Genomic DNA, 9,784 nt, shown 5'->3' with positions numbered 1-9,784 from the left:
TAAGTGCCTCCACTGTGGGGTAAGTTTCATTCAGAGATCAAACCTTGCTTCATATCAGATAATCTACACAAGAGAGAAACCCCATAAATGCTTGGATGATGGGAAAAGCTTCAACAACTGCAGGAAAAAAATTCAGTCTGAGCTCAGACATTATTCCACATTTGATAATTCACAGAAGAAAGACCTTGAATGTGATGGAAGCTTCATTTGGTGCTCACATCAGAGACTTCTCCACATAGGAGAGAAATTCTCTCACTGCCCTGACTAGGGCTGGCCTTAGTAAAAACTCCATTTCTCAATTCCCATATGCCTCAGTGGCATGTGGCTCCCAGGTATCCAGCTGCCCCGCAGGTTCCAACAGCAGCTGACCCTGAGCTGATCAGGGATCCTCTGGCTTTGCCTTGTTTAAGCAAACCCCAGGCAGAGGAGGAGAAGTACCAGCCAGCCCCTGCTGCAGCCCTGGCTGCTGAACTGATGGGTCTTCCTGCCTCCTGCTAACCTGCTGGGGGAAGGGAGAGAGAAACTCCTCTAGAAGATCCCTCTGCCTGGATGAAGTTCCCCCATCTCTCTTCCCTTCCCAGATGTGATGCCCCTTCCATGGAGATGAGGGGAGGGATACTTGGGCCAGGCCCCACATTCACTCTGGACACCTGTCCCCACTCCCCATTTCCCAGCAGTCCCTGGGCTGGACTTCCCCACTTATCTGGAGTTGGTCCCTGCAGGATGAGTGTCCCTGGGGGTTGGCAACTCTTCCCCTCCCTAAATCCCCTAAGGTGCTGGGTTCTGGGGGATCAAATGTGAAGGGACCAGGAGAGATGGGTTTTGGGGAGGAAATTGGGGGATTGAATGGTTGGGTCTGGTGGATGTGGGATGCAGAGGGTGCTGGGGAAATCAAATATTAGGGATCATGGGATAAGAGAGGAGAGTAAAGGGAAGAGAGCTGCTGCCTCTTATACTCACCCCCTCTGTCCCTTTTCCCTGCCCTCTCTGCATTCAGAAAGCACTACTGAGAGGACTGATTTTCACCTGGTCCTTTGTGGGATGCCTAAAGGCCTAGGGATCCTGTTACCCCAAAATTTGGACCCAAGGTGCCCTAATAATGGCCTCCCTATAACTGCAAACCAATTGTGAATTTGGCCCATCTCAATGGGTGGCCTGCCCTAGAGGAATTGCCTGTGTTTTATCAGGGAGCGAGTCTCTAACCCTCAGCCAACTCCTCAGAACAGATTAGTTCTGTTAACTCGTGGGAGGATATATATACAGCCCTCTGCTCAAAGGATTGACACTCAAGCAGTAATTATTTGAAAACAAAATAACATTTATTTAAACAAATAAATCAGTGTACTTAATAATTAAGAGAATATACAATGCAACACAAGCTACAGTAGAGCGATACAATAAACTACATGACCCATATAGCAGATACAATGTTGCGCAATACATTACACAGGCCGCTTATACATATGTATAAAGCCTTAATACAATGTTGCAATATTTTATCAAACCTATTACAATGTAACATACAGATCCCTTATACATATGTATAAAACAGCATTACAATATTACACATTAAATTACATTATTAAGTAATAATATTCTATGAGTTGTGATCAGTCAGTCATAGAATAGGTGGGGTAAAATCCATTCAGATGCAGGCAGCCAGCTTTATTTACAATCATACCCCTGCATTCCTTATAATCAAGAGAGGTTTCAGAGAGTTGTACTTACTTTCCATTTTCTTAAATCCTTCTGTCTGGTCTCGGTCCTTCTGCTCCGTCAAAAGTGATTTCAGTTTTTGATGGATTCTTTCTTGCTTCTCTCCGCTCTCTCGATCTGCTTCTCTCCACTGTTCAACCTGTTCCTCTCCACTCTCTGCTCTACTTTTATCTTCTCCGCTCACTTCACACCCACACTGATGCCTGTCAGCTCTCTGCCATATATACAATTTTTGAGCCTTTCTGATTGGTTGTTCTCTCAGTGCCAGTGATTAGCATAGTCCCCTCCTGGTGGGGTGATACCTGTTCAGCCAATCAGCTTTGCCTGTCATTTGACTGACCCCTCACTTCAGGTATTTGGAATGAATTTAATCTCACCCTGCTGAATTTTACTTCACCCCAGTTGCCTGCATGCTATTGGTCAATTCAACCTAAGTCCTCCATTTTGATTTTCTGAGGTAAAATCATTGTGGCTTTCTAGCTAACCTTACCTTAAACTATCACGATTTAATACTTATAAAAAGCCTTAAATCTACAACTAATTACATTTTTATGCATGTCTAAACATTATGATACTGTCACCACTTTTGTTATGCTAATTGGAGCAGTTGAAATTTACAATGTTTTTTTCTCTCTGCCTGCTTATAGCTGTGTGGCTGAATGCTCTCCTGAGAGACTGCTTTCCACAAGGTCTTTTGTGGGAGGCCTAAAGGCCTTGGGATCCCACCTCTGCCTCCACAGCATCAGCTTTCGAGGGTCTGTCTGTGGTTGGAAAGATGGTTGGGATTAGCTAGCAAATCTCCTCCGACCCTCCCCCACTTTTCCTAGTCTAGACTGACCATCATATATAATGCTTTGCATTAGCAAAGCAATTATTGGAATCACTGAGTTCCCCTTTGCTCCTGGTTATGCCAAAAACATTTATATTTTGTCCCTTAGAGACCAGAATTAAACAGATTCTAAAAGTGCTTTAGCAGGGATAGCAAAATGTGGTGTTTTGGGGTCTGTGTTATATGAAGGTGATGGGGTGAGTAGGAGGGATTCCCTCTTCCTCACTTTACTGTCACACTCCACCCCAACACAGCAGCATCTGTCTGACCCTTGGAGAGTCCTGACTGAATTTGCTGCTTGGCTGTTACTGAGGAGGCTCAAGTGAATTGAGGATGCTGAGTAACATCAGCTAAAGCTGCTGCCCTGATTTTGCCCTGCCTTGGGATGACAATTGCTCCCTACAGTTCATGGAGTTAAAAGGGTGCAGAGGGGGCAAATCAGGGGTGGGATGGCAGAGTCTGTGCAGGGTGAAATGGCACAGAAGAAACAAACAGCTGGAGGCAGGGGGAATAGAGGGTCTGAGGGGCAAAAAGCAGGGATGGGGTAGTAACCAGATTAGGAATGGGATACAGATGCTGGTAGACATGGGCAGAGATGAAAAACCCTGGAGTAGAGAGGGGCAGACGAGATAAAAGTTACCCCAGAGGGGCTGAGCCATAACAAAAATAGAGTGTTTGAGGCAGAGGGGCTCCCCTCCCACCTTTCAGCGCCATGTTGCTCAACAGCCACTTCCCAGGGATGTTTTCTTAATGGCTCAGTGCATCCCAATGCCTAGACACGGCAGCTCTTCTCTGTCTGATATGGTGTATTGAGCTGCTAAAGGAGACTTGATTCCATGAAATAGTCTACACCCCCGCCTCCAAAAAATATAATCATCAGATGTGTTTTTAGTGTTTAAATGAATCCCATATTAGTTTATATGCCAGCATAAAGCCTCATAGCAGTTCACAAATCCATCTTAGCTGCTGTTCTGGTTGTCATCCTCTATAAATGTAGATTTTTGCCTTTAAATTATCTACTTTTTAAAATGTTATTTTTATTACTTATAGCTCTTCATCATTTACCTTCGCTAACATTGTGAGATAGTTGACACTGGGCATCATTTTGCATATTTGTAATAGCAAATATAGTAGAGAGAGCCTGGGGCACTGGGCCTGGTGCAAGATCTGAGGCCTGAACCAGAGGCAGTGAATGAAAGTCAGGCCATGTATTAAAGCAGATGCTCACAAGTTCACTGCCCAGTACATGAACTTGACAAAGTTGTTGCTAGTGTACTAGGCACTAGAGATTTACGTAAATATATTCCAGCTAGTACAGATAGGTTCGTTTGACAAACAATGGATAGGGATGTTTTGTCCAAGATATCTGGAAAAAGGGGAGGTAAACATCTCATGAACCATGTAAGGTGGTACATAAGTTGTTTATCACAGATTGTATGTTTCAATCTATAAATGTTGGGGTACCTCACTGTAAGCCTTTGTCCGGCCTAGGGGGCAGCAGAAAGTCTTGCTGCTGACTGGCCTGGTCCAGTGTAATGGGCATACATGTGATAGTGTACCTGTAGAATCTGTGGGGTGCTAGTGTGACACTGAGTGAGAAAAGGTTAGTCAACTAGCAGGCTACATGACCCAAATCCAACTTTTAGAGACGTATTAAAAAGTATGAAAATGGTCATTAGGGCCTTTCCATGTTAGATAAACTAGAGCTTTGAAATGTAGACTTCTATTGTTAGAGAATTAGAAGAAGATAGTGATTGTAATTGTCTGTGTTTACCTATATCTTGTTAGAGATTAACAATGTAACCTGTCGGTCACTATGTTCTATTGCAGGGCTTGGCAACCTATGGCGGCACGCATGCTGATTTTCAGGGGCACTCTGCTGCTGGCCTGGGGTTCTGTCCGCCGGCCCCCTGCCAGCCAGGGTCCCGGCTGCTGGCCCTGCTGCTGGCTGGGACCCTGGCTGGCAGGGGCCGGCGGCTGGGACCCTGGCCGGCAGCGTGCTGGGGGCCTGGCCGCCTGCCCCACTCAGCCCGCTGCCAGTCTGGGGTTCCGGCCGCCGGCCCCTGTAAATGTAAAATGTATTACTGGCATGCAAAACCTTAAATTACAGTGAATAAATGAAGACTTGGCACACCACTTCCAGAAGGTTGTGACCCCTGTTCTATTGATTCAGAAATCAAAAGGGAATTTTAACATTTTGATGAAGCTTGGGTGTAACAATATCATTGTCTATATTTCTCTTTGAAATTTGTAGTAATCTGTCTATGAACTGCTTAATGGATAATTACCTTAGGCTGATGAATGCAACTAGTTACCTGTGTATACATAGAAAATAGGAGGTTTTACTTCAAAGCCACAGTGCTTCACCCAAGGAATATCTGCTGTCAAGAGGCTGCCAGAGAACTATAAAAGGAATTCTTGGGCCCTGATCCTGTTATCTCAGATCTACTTAAGCTTTGTCAGGGGAAGTTTGAGTCGCAAGACTGAGGTCTCCAGCTCCAGTCTGGACCATCCTGACACTGGACTATAACCTGTGGAACTAATTCTGAAAAGAAATTTTTGCAACTCTGAAGCTCACCATCTCTACTATGAAACTGACCATAGAACTCTATTCATATCTGTATATATAGTGATCTTTTAACACTTTTTTTTTTAATAAATTTTAGTTTAGATAATAAGAATTGGCTGTAAGCGTGTATTTGGGTAAGATCTGAAATATTCATTATCCTTATAGGTGATGTGTCCAATCCTTTGGGATTGGTAGAACTTTTTATATGATGAACAAGATTTTCAGTAATCCTCATTGTATTTGACTTGGGTGTCTGGGTAGGAGCCCAAGGCTGGGTTGCTTTAAGAGAACTGTATTTCTGGCTTCTGGGTAACCAGGAAGGTATTGTAGAAGTTGTTTTGTTGTTGGCTTGGTGAATCTAAGTATTAGAATAACCACCTGTTTGGGGGATTGTCTACTCCAATCTTTGCAGTTTGCCCTGATTAAGCAATCTCAGTGTTGCCCCCCTGAGACTCTGGTGACAGCTTCGTTGACAATAAACTTGGCTGAGCACCTTCACCACTGAACCAAGTCTGTGGTCTTTCTGGGCAGTGCTATCAAGGTCTGCTGGGCCAGTTACCTGTGCAGAGCTGGAGAGAACACACCCACAAGCCAAATGACAACAGCAAATAATCACTGAAAATATGTTGCTAGTAATTTCAGCAATCACATCTCAGTTTACGGCACTTCCTGGTTTGCACTGTAACATTCATTTTCATTTCTAATATTTTTATATTTACACAAGTTCATTCTTATATGACATCAAGTATGACAGATCACCTGTATTAGTGTCAAAACTTTGCATTTTTCCTTTAAACCACCAATGGGGATTGCCTTGTTATTTTGCCTCTTGATCCAGCACACTAGTGCTTTTTCACACATTGCCACTTGTGAATAGAACTTGATTCCCAAATATTCACCATAGGCCAGATTTTTAAAGGTCGAATGCACTTAGATGCTTTTGAAAATCCCACTAGTCACCTAAATACCTTTAAAAATCTTGCCCTAAGGGCACTGGACTATATTGTAGGAAATCTTTCTCAAAGGCAAATATCTACTGAAAGTTTTGCTAAACATAGATATACAGCTCCCAAGATATGAAATTTAAAAACAAAACAGACACCCCCCCCCCCCCCCCAACAACTACTACTAAATACATTATGGGTTCTTGTTATTTGCCTTTTTTGTTCCTGGGCCTTTAGAGGGCACTACTTTCATACTTCTGCTGTTATCTCTGCCAAAGAATCCATCTATCTAAAATGGTTGTACATTTCAATACCATTTTGGACTCCAGTAACATGTGCCAACCCCTTTCTAACTGAAAATGTATTAAAAATCCTTAATCCCCCATCCTGCAAACACTGAAGTACACACTTAACTCTACTATTACTTCATTTGTTGCATATATAAATGACGTTTTTTCTACTGGATTGTTTATACTTCTAATTGCATATTTTAATTCCATAGCCTTTTATGTGTGCTATTTATTTTGACACACTTCAGTGATATTCTTCATTCTGACAGGTATACAATCAAAATCAAACATTTTTTAAAATGAATTATCCTGTTCCTCTTTTGCACTTTAGGGACAGGGAGGCAGCAGGAACCTTACTTAAGTGCCTTGTCTCCACTATGTTTTTTATGCTGGGATAGCTAATACATGTTATTTAAAATGTGTGTTTTTACTACATGATATCAGTATTGAGGACCCAGACTATAAAGCTGACGCAGATGTTAAATGCACCATTATTGTTCATGTCTTGACAACTCTGATACTCCCTGTGTGGCTAACACTGCACCTTTGCTATCAGAGTTATTTGCATCTATCTGCAGCCCCCACATTTGTGTGTGTGTCACGTAAAGCCACTTAAAGTATTTTAAACTAAAGGAATTAACAGACTCCCCCATTTCCCTTATAACTTTCCCTTTATTAAGGGCTTCTGCACAGGGTGTGACACTAAAGGTGTGAAGCTAAGGAACTTAAGTTACAGTGCTTTAAACCCTCATGTGGACATGTTGATAGGATCATGCATAAGTAGTGGCTTTAGTTTTGACAATTGCAATCAGAAGATTTCAGGAATCCTTCCTCAAAACACTGCAATCATCAGGCCTTTGATCTGTCTTGACCATTTAAAAATGTTGTATAGTCCAGGTGTAACATGCATTTGGTTTTTTTTAAGTCCAAAAAGAAGGAGGGACGCAGTGGATCACTCACCTTAATATTCCCGAGTGTTGCCCTGGGTAGAAAAGCCTTTGCAATATTTCACAGGTATCAATTTTGGCCTGGTAAAATATCAATAAATGGTTCAAGGTTAAAATTTAAGGCGACCTCGCTCCTTCTTTCTGCCCTGTGCTGATCAGAACATCTTTCATGAGCAGGAGAATGAAGGCCTGGTAGTGTCATGATAGATCCTATTGTGCACACCGTGGGTGTTGGCCTAGCGGTACAGTGATCCACTCTATAAGCAATGTATAGAAAGTGATGGCACTCATGTCCCATTAGAATTAACCAGATGATCCACGGTTTTGGTGCTTTAACTGTAAAGATTCCTCTTTGATCTCAGCCTCTACCTGCTCGCTAACAACATGAGATATAAACCTTATCTGTTACTATGTGCTCACAGGAAAATTTAACTCACAAACACAGCACTAGGCCCTATCACTGTGAACTGGGCTGTGAAATGTACCAGGACTGACAGAAGGAAAATAAACACAGACTCCCCTGGTAATGTCATTATAGTTCAGACCTTTTTGCCAGACAGACATTTCTGCTCCAGCTCCCTCTGTGTTCCTAGCTTGTAGCAACTTAAATCATCTCAGCACTATGGAAACACCAATCAGTTCCTGAGAGATTGTGAAAGTCAATAGGAATCAGGCACCTTCCTGCCAGATTCATAGCTTTGTAAGGCTGCCCCAGTGCTTCTATATCCTGGGAAATTTCCCAAAATCTGGGAATTTTTGAGTAAAATGTTTCAATTTGGGAAATTGGGAATTTTCATTCAAAACCTAAATAATCCTGGGAAAATTTCATAAAAAGTAAAAGACTTTCCAAATCTCAAATCCTGGGAAGTTTTCATAAAAGGTAAAATATTTGGGTTAGGGTTAGTGTTAGGGTCGGGCTGTGCTGCTCTCCTATTGATGGTACTTCATGAGAGCACAAGTGAAGTGACACGTGTGCACATGCACTCACAACAAAGCGTGCTATTCCCTTCCCAGTCCTTGGCACAGAATAATTTTGGAATCAGGGAAACATTTTTTAACTACTTCAGTCAAGCGTTCTACAGATTGAATACTGACATTGTGTTCAGCAAAGTAACAGGCCATTCTAATCTCTGCATTTTTAACTTGATCTTCAAATTTTTGTGCTTTTTTAATTTCACAATCTTGTTTATTAAACATGTCATCAATTTTCTTTGTATTAGATACTGTCTCAACCTTTTGTTTGTTTTTTACCATTAGCGTGCTTATCTAACTCACTAGTACCTGCCTGGATTTTTACATCACAACATTTGCAATAAGCTAAAAAACGATTGTTTTCTAATTTCTGCAACCAGTCTTTGTATTTACCTTCTTGAAGCCATGAGTCTTGTAAGGGTTTTTTGAAAGTAGATGGCTTCTCTTTTGGTGGAAGTTCACCCCGAGACTTCAATACTCTGTCAGGGGTGCTATCCCGTTGTTTTTGTTTCGACGTGGACGGATCTTTGTCTACTCCTGCAGTCCTCTTCCTCTTCTCACCAGCCTTACCGGTCTCTTTATTCATTTTTTACGTTAGATAAAAAATGGAAAGAGATCTCTGAAATAATGGAATGCGATAATTAGTATAATGTATATTTCAATTTATATTTAAATCAAAGAAGGGAACATATTATATATTATTACCTAACACAGTAGGCGAAGATATTTAATATTTGCCTGGAGGAAATGCGTCTTAGAGCCTGGGTGCATGAAATAGCAGTGTAGACATAGGGCTCTGAGAGGTAGAGTACCTGCCATGGAATAGGTTTATCGCTAGGACCCAGAAGGAGCTGGGGAGGAGGGAGCGATCACCAGCATCACTCAGACCTGACAGCAGGAAGTGAACTGCACGGAGTCTATAGTAACTCTTTGTTGCTGTGGAGAGTCGACGCTTCTTGCAAGATCCCCGTGTCCCGGCTGCAGCCCGGAGAGGTGAATCTCCATCAGTAACATTCCCGCTGCTCCCCAGGAGCCTCTCCCAGTGCAGAGATCCCAGCCTGGCCAGGACACCCCCTTAACGGGAAGATCCTTGCTCCCAAAGAAGGCACTACGGGGGAGGGGGGAAGGTAAGAGAGACCCTCTCATTTTCCCTCCGTCCCCCACAGGGAGCGATGCCTCCCGGTTCCACCCTGGCTGGCGGGGCAGGGGGATGCCCCAGGCTGGCTGCGATTCCCTGCATTGCGTATAGGAAAGATGGCCGCCACCTCCCATTGTTTGCAGTGTGTGTGAAGCCAGCTTGCTCCAGTATCAGGGTGAGACAGGGATATCTGGTTAGCCGGAGCTGGAAAGGGGCTCTGAGAGCCAGAGGGCATTGAGAGATGAACAGGGATGTGTGAGGGGGCGGGGGGGGACAAGGATGAGGGGGCGGGATGGGGCCATGGGAATGTGGGGCCGCTGAAGGGAGGCTGAGGGAATCCGCAGGGGGAGAATTCTGGGGCTCCGGGGTACAGAGCTGG

General features: G+C 43.3%; 1 long non-coding RNA gene across 2 annotated transcripts; it reads right to left on the bottom strand.

The window, feature by feature from the left end:
* Positions 1–891: 891 nt before the first annotated feature.
* Positions 892–9,665, bottom strand: LOC101948858 (uncharacterized). Of its 2 annotated transcripts, XR_257389.5 has the most exons (4): positions 8,973–9,665; positions 8,661–8,886; positions 7,309–7,376; positions 892–5,683 (listed from the first exon to the last, which is right to left on the bottom strand). It is a non-coding gene; the product is annotated as an uncharacterized LOC101948858 (long non-coding RNA). The 2 variants fall into 2 exon arrangements; XR_010591744.1 differs by having other exon boundaries at positions 8,661–9,665.
* Between the last annotated feature and the right edge of the window lie 119 nt (positions 9,666–9,784).

This window comes from Chrysemys picta, chromosome 12 (genome assembly GCF_011386835.1).
Source record: "Chrysemys picta bellii isolate R12L10 chromosome 12, ASM1138683v2, whole genome shotgun sequence".
NCBI classification, from domain to species: domain Eukaryota; kingdom Metazoa; phylum Chordata; order Testudines; family Emydidae; genus Chrysemys; species Chrysemys picta.
This window is presented reverse-complemented; position numbering and strand designations above follow the sequence as displayed.